The sequence below is a fragment of the Dama dama genome, chromosome 9 (assembly GCF_033118175.1).
Source record: "Dama dama isolate Ldn47 chromosome 9, ASM3311817v1, whole genome shotgun sequence".
Lineage (NCBI taxonomy): Eukaryota > Metazoa > Chordata > Mammalia > Artiodactyla > Cervidae > Dama > Dama dama.
Genome location: NC_083689.1, coordinates 43,592,564 through 43,605,077, shown reverse-complemented (window position 1 = coordinate 43,605,077; position 12,514 = coordinate 43,592,564).

Genomic DNA, 12,514 nt, shown 5'->3' with positions numbered 1-12,514 from the left:
TTCCAGAAAATTACTAGAGCTAATCAATGAATATAGTAAAGTTGCAGGATATAAAATTAACACACAGAAATCCCTTGCATTCCTATATACTAACAATGAAAAAACAGAAAGAGAAATTAAGGAAACAATACCATTCACCATTGCAACAAAAAGAATAAAATACTTAGGAGTATATCTACCTAAAGAAACAAAAGACCTATACATAGAAAACTATAAAACACTGATGAAAGAAATCAAAGAGGACACAAACAGATGGAGAAACATACCGTGTTCATGGATTGGAAGAATCAATATTGTCAAAATAGCTTGAAGGATTTTGAGTATTACCTTGCTAGTAATTGAATGGTACACTCATTTCACACACTAGCAAGGTTGGAACATTCTTTGGCATTGTCCATCTTTAGGATTGAAATGAAAACTGACCTTTTCTAGTCCTGTGGTCAATGCTGAATTTTCCAACTCACTGACATATTGAGTGCAGCATTTTAACAGTATCATCGTGTAGAATTTGAAATAGCTCAGCTGAAATTCCATCACCTCCACTAGTTTTGATTGCAATATGCTTTCTAAGGCCCTCTTGAATTCATACTCCAGAATGTCTGGGTCTAGGTGAGTGACCACATCATCTTGGTATCCAGATCATTAAAACCCTTTTTGTATATTTATTTTGTATATTCTTTCTGCCTCTTCTTAATCTCTTCTACTTCCATTAGGTCCATACCATTTCTGTCCTATATTATGCCCATCTTTACATGAAGTGTTCTCTTGGTACCTCTAATTTTCTTGATGAGATATCTAGTGCTTGGCCCATAAAATGAAAGTGGTCCTCCCTAATTTTTTGAAAAATCTTGAAAATAACCGAGGTTAATTTTTCCTTAAATATTTGTTTGAATTCCCCCATGAATCCATCTGTTCATTAACCTTCCTTTGTTATGAAATACTTGATGACAAAAGTTTCAGTATATATTGAAGGTATCCAACATTCAAAAGGATATTGATAAATATTTTACTTGATATTGAACAATTTAAATTTTCTGTTTTAATGGTCTGTCTTGGTAGGTGGAATGTGTGTATGAAATTGTTCCTTTCTTTTAGTTTATCTAATTTGTCAGTGTATAATTTTTCACATTATGATCCTATATTTCTGTAATCTCATATGATCCTATATTCCTGTGGTATCATTTGTAATGTCATCTCTTTTATTTCTTATTTTATTTATTTGAGCCCTTTTCTTTTTTTTTTCTTAGTTAATCTAGCTACATTTTCATCAAATTTGTTTATCCTTTCAAAAAACTAGTTCCTTGACCTGTTGATCTTTTCTTTTGCCTTTCTTGTATATATTTTGTTTATTTCTACTATAATCATTGTAATTTCCTTTCTTCTAATTTTTTGTGTAGTTTGATCTTTTTCTAGTTCACTGAGTTGTATTTTTTTTTGTTTGTGATATTCTAAAAACATTTTTATTTATTTACTTGTGTTGAATCTTAGTTATGGCATGCATCTTTGTTGCATCATATGGGATCTTTTGTTGTGGTGCATAGGCTCAGTAGCTGTGGCAAGGGGGCTTAATTGCTCTGTGAAATGTGGGATCTTAGCACCCTTACCAGGGACCAAATCTGTACCCCCTGCATTGCAAGGCAGATTCTTAACCACAAACCAACAGGGTAGCCCTCAGAATTGAGAAATTTACTGCTTTAAAATGATTTATTAGAACTCTTTTTGCTTTATCAGTACATTGTGCTTCCTACTTTATCTCAATACATTTTTTATTTTCCATTTACTATTTCTTTTTTTAGTTTATTTGTTGTTATGCAGCTTGATGTTTAATTTCCACATGTTTGTGAATTTTCCAGAATTCCTTTTTAAACTTTATTCTGCAGATCTGGAGTAAGAATTTATTATTCTCTTCCACTTCCACTTAGCATTATATTGAATATTCTAGCAGTGAAATGAGTCAAGAAAAATAAATAAAAATATATAGAAAATGAAGTAAAGCTCTTTAATCACAAATTATGTCCATAAAAATTTTAAGGAATCTACAAAAAAAAAACTGCAGCTTTTTAAATATTTGCTTAAACTTTAAGAAAATTAGAGATACCAAGGGAACATTTCATTCAAAGATAGGCACAATAAAGGACAGAAATGGTATGGACCTAACAGAAGGACAAGGTATTAAGAAGAGGCAGTAAGAATACCCAGAAGAACTAAAAGATCTTAATGATTTGGATAATGATGATGGTGATCACTCACCTAGAGCCAGACATCCTGGAGTGTGAAGTCAAACGAGTCTTAGGAAGCATCACCATGAACAAAGCTAGTGGAGGTGATGAAATTCCAGCTGAATTATTTCAAATTGACCAAATATTGGAGTTTAAGCATCAGTCCTTCCAATAAGTATTGAGGTTTTATTTCCTTTAGGATAGACTGGTTTGACCTTCTTGCTGTCCAAGGGACCCTCAAGAGTCTTCTCCAGCACAATAGTTCAAAAGCATCAATTCTTCATCACTTAGTCTTCTTTATGGTCCAACTCCCACATCTGCACTTGACTATTGGAAAAACCATAGCTTTGACTAATCTACAAGACCTTCTAGAACTAATACCATAAAAAGAGGTCCTTTCCATCATAGGGGACTGATTGCAATGGTAGGAAGTCAAGAGATACCTGGAGTAAGAGGCAAGTTACATGAAGCAGGGCAAAGGCTAACAGTTTTGCCAAGAGAATGCACTGGTCATAGCAAACACCCTCTTTCAACAACACAAAATATGTCCATGTCTACACATGGACATCACCATATGGTCAATACTGAAATCAGATTGATTATATTCTTTGCAGATGAAGAAGGAGAAACTCTATACAGTCAGCAAAAATAAGACCAGGAGTTGTCTGTGGCTCAGATCATGAACTCCTTATTGCAAAATTCAGACTTAAATTGAAGAAAGTAGGGAAAACCACTAGACCATTCAGGTATGATCTAAATCAAATCCCTTAAAATTATACAGTGGAAGTGACAAACAGATTCAAGGGATTAGATCTGATAGACAGAGTGCCAGAAGAACTATGGATGGAGGTTCTTGACATTATACAGGAGGCAGTGATCAAGACCATCCCCAGGAATAAGAAATGCAAAAAGGCAAAATGGTTGTGTGAGGAGGCCTTACAAATAGCTGAGAAAAAAAAAAAAAAAGAGGAACTAAAGGCAAAGGAAAAAAGGAGACTAGAGATCTCTTCAAGAAAATTAGAGAAACCAAGGGAACATTTCATGCAAAGATGGGCACAATAAAGGACAGAAATTGTATGGACCTAACAGAAACAGAAGATATTAAAAAGAGGTGGCAAGAATACACAGAAGAACTGCAAAAAAGATCTTCATGACCCAGATAACCACAATGGTGTGACCACTCACCTAGAGCCAGACATCCTGGAATGCAAAGTCAAGTGGGCCTTAGAAAGCATCACTACGAACAAAGCTAATGGAGTTGATGGAATTCCAGTTGAGCTATTTCAAGTCCTAAAAGATGATTCTGTTGAAGTGTTGCACTCAATGTGCCAGCAAATTTGTAAAACTCAGCAGTGGCCACAGGACTGGTAAATGTCAGTTTTCCTAAGCAAAGCAGAAAGTGCCATAAGGAATAAATCCAAAGATTTCACAAATACATATTGCAAATTAAATGAAAAATTGAACATAAAGAGAGAATATCAGAAGCAACAAGGGAAAAGGCAAAATATAACATCAAAGAAATTTTCATAATGCTATCAGCTAGTTTTTCAACAGAAAACCTGTATACCAGAAGGGAATGGCATGACATATTTCAAGTGATGAAAAGGGAAAACCAAAAATCAAGAATACTCTACACAAGAAGACTCTTCTAAAATGTGGTGGAGACATAATAAGTTTTACAGACATGCAAAAGCTAAAAGAGTTCAGCACCACCAAACCAAGCATACAATGTATGCTAAAGAAATTTCTCTAGGCAAAAAAGAAAAAACAGAAGAACCAAAAAAATTATGAAATGAAAAAGTTAGAAGCAAACATATAGTAAAGGTAGGAAATCACAAAGTTAGTAGGGAAGTTAAAAGACAAAAGTAGTAAAAATCATCAATATCCACATGAAGCAGTTAAGGAATGCAAAAAGAAATGGATGTAAAATATGGTATCAGAAACAGTAATTGTGAGGAGAGAAGAGCACAAATGCAAGATTTTTAAAATACATTTGATGCTGGAGAGGGTATGGAGAAAAGGGTACCCTCCTACATTCTTGATAGCAATGTAATAGAGAGAATAGTACGGAGATTCCTTAAGAGACTAAACATTGAGCTACCCTATGATATAGTAAGGGCTTCCCAGGTGGCTCAGTGGGTAAAGAATCCACCTGCAATGCAGGAGATGCAGGCAGACACCAGTTCAACCCCCAGGTTGGGGAGATTACCCTGGAGGAGGTCAAGCCAACCCACTCCAGTATTCTTGCCTGGAGCATCCCATGAACAGAGGAGCCTGGTGGGCTACAGTCTATAGGGTCACAAACGGTCAGACACAACTGAAGTGACTGAGCATGCATGCAAACATGCATGATTCAGCAATCCCACTAGTGGGCACATATTTAGAGAAAAACATGGTTTAAAAGGATAAGTGTAAGTGTTAGTAGCTCAGTCGTGCCCGACTCTTTGTAACCCCATGGACTGCAGCCCACCAGGCTCCTCTGTCCATGGGATTCTCCAGGCAAGGATACTGGAGTGAGTTGCCATTTCCTTCTCCAGTTTAAAAGGATACATGCATCCCAATATTAATTGAAGCACAGTTTACAACAGCCAAGACATGAAAGTAAACTAACGTCCATTGACAGATGATTGGATAATGAAGATGTGGTACATGTATACAACGAAATAATACTCAGCCATTAAAAATAACACAATAAGCCATTTTCAGCAATCTGGATGGACATGGGATTATCATACTAAGTAAACTAAGTCACACAGAGAAAGACAAATATATGATTTTGCTTATATGCAAAAAAAATGATACAAAATATATTATTTACAAAACAGAAACAGACTCACAGACTTAGAAAACAAATGTATGGTTACTGTGGGGGAAGGGATAGGGTGACAAATTGGAATTGGTATGTATGTACTGCTATATTTAAAATAAATAACCAACAAGGACCTACTTTATAGCACACAGAACTCTGCTAAATACTCTAGAATAACCTAAATGGGAAAAGAATTTGAAAAAGAGTAGATACATGTATATGTATAACTGAAACACTCTGCAGTACACCTGAAGCTAATACAAAATGTTGTAATCAAATATGATCCAATATAAAACAAACATTTAAAAACAAAATAAAAACAAAATAATTTGATATTGAGAGATCAGCAGCATAAAACACACACACCTATATACATACACATATATATATATTGCTATACAAAAAACTTATGTTAATGCCATACCAAAACTGTATAATAGACATACACAAAAAGAAAAAGAAATCCAAACATATCACTGAAGATAATCAACAAATCACAAGACAGAAAAAGAGGGAGGCAAAAAACACCTAGGAAAACAAACAAAATAATTAACAAAATGGCAATAAATACATATCGATAATTATTTTAAACGTAAATGGACAAAATGCTGCCTACAAGAGACTCACTTCAGATTTAGAGAAGTGAGAATGACACAGACAGAATGTGTCACAGACACACTGAATGAATAGAAAAATATAAATCAAATAGAAATCAAACACAGACAGAATGAATAGAAAAATATAAATGAAATAGAAATCAAAATGTAGCTGGAGTAGCAATACTTACATCAAATAAAACAGACATTAAAATAAAGACTAATATAAAAGACAAACTAAGGGCACCACACAATGATAAAGGGATCGATTCAAGTATAAATATATATGCATCCAACATATGAGCACCTAAGTATATAAGGCAAATATTAGCAAGCATAAAAGGAGAAGCTGACAGTAACACAATAATAGTAGGGGACTTTAATACCCCACTTACATCGATGGACAGATTACCCAGACAGTGCTGGGAAAGACTGAAGGCAGGAGGAGAAAGGAATTATAGAGGACAAGACGGTTGGATGTCATCACTGACTCAATGGACATGAGTTTGAGCAAGCTCTGGGAGATGGTGAAGGACAGTGTCACAAAGAGTCAGACACAACTGAGCAACTGAACAACAACTCAGACACAAAATCAGTAAGAAAACACTGGTCTTAAACGACACATTAGCACAAGTAGACTTTATATATATCACTTATATTTGCCTTGTATATTTAGGTGCTCATGTGTTGGGTGCAGTAAAGAATCTTCCCGCAGTGCAGGAGACCTGGGTTCGATACCTGGGTCAGGAAAATCCCCTGGAGGAGGACGTGGTAACACACTCCAGTATTCTTGCCTACAGAATGCCATGGACGGATGAGGCTGGAGCGCTGTAGCTCCAGGGTCACAGAGAATCAGAAACAACTGAAGCAAGCAGCAGCAGCAGCAGGTTGGCTGCATGTGCTTACACCAGCTGTATCTTCTTCTTGAACTGATCCCTTTATCATTATGTAGTGCTCTTATTTGTTTTTTAAACAGTCTTTGTTTTAATGTCTATTTTGTATGCTGTGAGTATATATGGCCTTCCCTGGTGTCTCAGAAGGTAAAGAACTTGCCTGCAATTCAGGAGACCTGGGTTTAATCCCTGGGTTGGGAAGATCCCCTGGAGAAGGGCATGGAAACCCACTCCAGTACTCTTGCCTGGAGAATCCACAGACAGAGGAGCCTTGCAGGCTACAGTCCATACGGCCACAAAGAGTAGGATATGACTCAGCGACTAACACACACACACACACACACACACACATACAGAGAGAGAGAGAGAAAGCATTTCATCTGATAGCAGAAGAATATGCATTCTTTTCTTTTCAAGTACACATGAAACACTTCCCAGGACAGATAACGTGGTAGCCACAAAATATGCCTCAGAAAATTTAAGAAAATTGAAATCATACCAATCATCTTTTCTGACCACAACACAATGAGACTAGTAATAGAGCACAAGGGAAAAAAAGAAAAAATTAGCTAAATAGTATGATATTAAATAATCAAAGGATCACTGAAGAAATCAAAGTGGAAGCCAAAATATAATTACTGACAAGTGAAAATGAAACCATGATGAACTAAAACCAACGAGATACAGCAAAAGCAGTTCCAGGAGGAAAGTTTATTGCACTACAAACTTACCTCAGGTGACAAGAAAAGTTTCAAATAGACAACTTTACACCCAAAAGAACTAGGGTGTAAAGAAGAAAGAAGAACGAACAAAACCCAAAGTTCAAAGAAGGAAAGAAATCATAAAAATTAAAGCAAATAAATGAAATAGAGAAAAAATAATAGAAAAAAGTAGAAAAGATCAATGAAACTGAAAGCTGATTTTTTGAAAAGACAAAACTGATAAACCTTTGGACAGACTCATCAATAAAAAAGAAAGAGGGCCCAAATCAATAAAATCAGAAATTAAAAATAAGTTATTATACAACTGACACCAGAGAAATACAAAGGGTCATAAAAGACTACAATGAGCAAGTGAACCACAAATAAATTTCTCATCTAGAAGAAATGAACAAATTCTGAAAAAGGTACAATCTCCAAAGACTGAATCAAGAAGAAATAGAAAATATAAACTGACTAATTACCTGCAAGTAAATTGAATCAGTAATTTAAAAAATTCCCCAAAATAAAAGTCTAGGACCAGATGGCTCCACAGGTGAATTCTACTAAACATTTCAAGGCACATTAACACCAATCTTTCTCAAACTATTAAAAAAAATTGCAGATGAAGGAATACTTCTGAAGTAATTCTTTGAGACCAACATCACCCTGATACCAAAACAAAAGATATCACACAAAAAATTATAGGCCAGTATCATTGATAAAAATAGATACCAAAACCACAATAAAATATTAGTAAGCCAAACCCAACAATACATGAAAAGACTCATACACCATGAATATGTGTCATTTATCTCAGTGATGCAAGAATTTTTCTTAATTGTGAAATACCATATTAACAAACTGAAAAATTATAATAAAAAACTAATGACCATCTCAATAGATGCAGAAAAATCTTTTGACAAAATTCAATATCAATTTATAATAAAAACTCTCCAGAAAGTGGGCAGAGGGAATATACCTCAACATAATCTAGGCCATACACAACAAATCTATAGCTGACATCATACTCAACAGAAAAAGCTGAAAGCATTTCCCCTACCTTAAGATGAGGAGCCAGACAGAGACTGTTACCAATTTTGATTACAATTATGTTGAATGACAATTTTGGAAATCCTAGTCATAGCAATCAGAGGAGAAAAAGAAATAAAAGGAATTCAAGTTCAAAAGGAAGAGCTTAATATTGTCACTGTTTGCAGATGACATGATACAATAAATAGAAAATAATATACCATCAGACCAGAACTGATCAATAAATCTGGTAAAATTTCAGGGTACAAAATTAACACACAGAACTCTATTGCATTTCCATGCACTATCAACTACCAGAAAGAGAATGGTATAAAATAGTGCAAGTATATATTGAATAATTATAAATGGAGTAAAACCTTTACAAATGGTGAATCACTATACTGTACATCTGTAACTTATACTTCAAAAAATGATAAATTATGGAATATAAATCAAAAATGAAAATAAAGTCATATTAAGATAAAAATTTTTTAAATAATTTACCATCCAGAACTACACAAGAAAAAGTGCTTATCAGAATACACATGCAGTAAGGTAAGAGACATTTTGACCTAAAGAGGAGGTGTCATAATAGCATCTTCCACAACAAAGATATCATAAAACAAGTATCTTGTGCACATAGTAGTTTAGCTTTAAGTGGTATGTATGGTATTTTAAATCAAAGACAGAAGTGACAGCACTTTTCAGCAAACAGAAAGACCATAATGGAAGCAAACAGGCAAGGACACAACTTGTTTTCCTCAGTGTTTGACTTTATAGTCTCCATTATTGCCCTCTAAAATGAAAGTGAAAGTCACTCAGTTGTGCCAACTCTTTGTGACCCCATGAACTATACACTCCATGGAATTCTCTAGGCCAGAATACTGGAATGGGTAGCCTTTCCCTTCTCCAGAGACTCTTCCTGACCCAGGAATCGAACAGGGGTCTCCAGCTGAGCTACTAAGGAAAACCCTATTGCCCTCTAATGGCAGAGTCAACACGGTTCAAGCAGACCAGCAATGTGGTTGCAGGGTCAGCCCAGTCTAGCGTCCTGAAGCCAAGGGGAAGGAATGAGTTTGCAGCCAAGAGACAATGACCAGTTCAAGTGTTTTATTTTTTTTAACTAAGTACCCTCCATTCCATCCTTCATACACACATTTATTTTAGATTTTTCTCACTTATTGTCCAGTTATTATATCAGCTAGAACGGGTGTATTTTTTCTTTTATTAGTTTTTTAAATTAATGTATTTATTAATATATTAGTTCACAGCAATATATCAGCAAATATTTTTTATCATTACAGAAGGAGGTAGGTTATTTTACATGTTAAAAATGTTACTAAAGCCAAGTAATTCTGTTGTTCGACAGAAAATATTTTTTAAAGCTTGTTTAGTTTCTACTTGCCCATAAGACTACTACAAATTCTTGTTTATTTCATACTCTCTTTGAGAGTCTGATGTACTTAACAACTGTTTAGGATTGTTATGTTTACTATAAATATTTTACAAGTATTTATATCATTGTCTGGCAGTATATGAGAACTGTTCACTCATGTACTTTGTCTCTGAGATAAACAAATAGAGGAAAGAAGCCTATATAGTACACATGAAAATTTATGTTTTAATTCCAGTGGACATTTCAAACTATGTGGATAGTTAGAGGAACAGAGATGATGTTATTTTGCTCTGAGTACATCTTAGACGTTGCATGGATATGCAAAAACAATGCCAAAAGAATGAAAAGAATGGTTTTAAAACAACTCAATTCAGAAAGAAATTTAGCTAAAGAACTTGTTACATTTGTTAAATGAAGACCAAATTTCATCTTATGGTTTATTTGTAGACCCCTCTTCTTAAGAGTGTAAGTGTTAGTCCCTCAGTCGTGTCCAACTCTTTGCCACCCCATGGACTGTAGCTCGTCACATTTTTCTGTTCATGGAATTCTGCAGGCAAGAATACTTCTCTAGGGCATCTTCCGGACCCAGGGACTGAACCTGGGTCTTCTGCACTGCAGGCAGATTCTCTACCATCTGAGTCATGGGGAAGCCCTAATAGTGTAAGTACTAACTTAACTTCTACAGTCTTTGTTTTTCATCTTTGTCTTGGAATGCATTGCCTGCCACTCTTTCCTCTATTTATTTTCTATTGGAGAGAGAATGATCCTCCAGGCAGATGAAAGTACTTTTATAACAATGCCTATTCATTTGTTCTTTGAATCTCTTTTAAGCATTCTGTGTGTCTCTAGTTACTCAGATTTCCTACTCTATAAGGCTAATATCTCAGGATGCCACTTGGTCTTATAGAGAAGTGAAGACACAGAAAGATCAAGTCATTCCACCTTGTAATTAGTTATCAGTGCAGGGTTGTTTTAATTGTTCCTCTGAGGTCTACTTTAACCTAACTGTCAGAAACTCAGTCCAAGATGCTGTTCCCTGGACACCTTATTCTTGAGTCAGGATAACATTTTTGTAAAAAATTCATCTCAGGTATAATGGAAATGATACTTTAGAAAATATAAAAGAAGAGTGCTGACAACAAACTGACAAGGGCTATTGTTTTTATCTTCAGTTTTTTTGTTTGCTTGTTTTTAGTGATTTAACACAAATCGCTGTTTGAAAATGGCAATACCCTACAGAGAAGTAAAGTGAGTATTTCTGGACATTCTATCTAACTTTTACAGCTACCAAAAATTATAAACTTGGTAAGGACATATGAATTAAGTAACATCTTGAGTTCTTTCTGGTCACAAGGTGAGAAAAAATTTGTCCACAGAATGAAATTCAGTTCAAAACAGGGAATATTTATTTGATGATATATATAATTACATTGTCTGCCTGCTTTGCTAATTTTTTCTTTCATATCAAATATGGACAAATTGGAGTTTAGAACAGAGTCAACTAAATTTAGTTTAGTACACTGCTACTTAATGTTTGGAAATCTTTTTACAATATCTCCTTTCTTCAACTAGCACAAGGCTTAATTACCAAAATAACTTAAAAGGAGCTTGCAAAAATTCTCATTGTATCAGAATGATACAATGTATTTCATTGTATGCTCTAAGCTGCTTCAAATATCTCTCAGAAGTATAGCCTATATAAGAACTTCAGTATGTGTATCCTATTATAAATAAGCATGGACTCTTGAAAGGAAGAGTGATGAGTTCAAATATAAATTTTCAAAGTTATCTCTTCCCACACTAGAATAAATAAAGTACTTTGGGAGTTTATATGTGGCTGAGAGTCTGCATTGCCTTGAGGTGTACTAAGGTAACAAACCAACACAGTTTCCTCAAAACTGAGGGGCTTCCCAAGACAGAAAACTTTCAGAGGCAAAACAGGGGCAGGCTAACCAAGATTACTGATACATTGTCCTAAACTCTACCTCCTTTTATCTTTTTACAGTGTATTTGACTTCTCAGACACTCAGATATTGCATTTCTGTTTTTCTTTGATCACTTCAAAACCTAGAAAGCAGAAGTAGCCACTTTCACCTTTCTTCCAATACTTTAGCAGTTAAGTACTAAATGAAAGAGAATGCAATATACTCCTTGAAAAAGTTTGAACTAGAAGCATCTTTGACTTAACCCTGTTTAATGGAGAATTTGCTAGAATGAAATTGTCCAACAGAAGTTATTCAAGATTGCGAGACCATAGAGAAAATTGTATCACTTTAGTCACATAAAACACAGTGGCTGCTGTGGTGAGTTCCTAGCAGCTTGCCTTATACATGGTATACATTTTAAAAGCCTGTGTATGTTTATTATGCTAACAATACAATTGAAGATATTTCAAAACAGTAGTGGTGGTGATGATGGTGCAACGCATGATGCAGGAGAATAAATTGTGCTATAGACGTTGCATCAGTATAACATTGACTTACAGATAGCCATGTAGATGAGTTTTGTCATTAGACTACCTGGATTCAGATCTCCAAGTCACCAATGTCTGATGTGTATGAGAATGAACAGTTTGTTAATTCTACCAAACTTTACCAAACAACTTTTCATACTGTTCATGTATGGATGTGAGAGTTGGACTATAAAGAAAGCTGAGTGCCAAAGAATTGATGCTTTTTTTTTAAGTTTCTTTTTTTTTCATTTATTTTTATTAGTTGGAGGCTAATTACTTTATAATATTGTAGTGGTTTTTGCCATACATAGAATTGATGCTTTTGAACTATGGTGTTGGAGAAGACTCTTGAGAGCCCCTTGGACTGCAAGAAGATCCAACCAGTTCATCCTAAAGGAAATCAGTCCTGGGTGTTCACT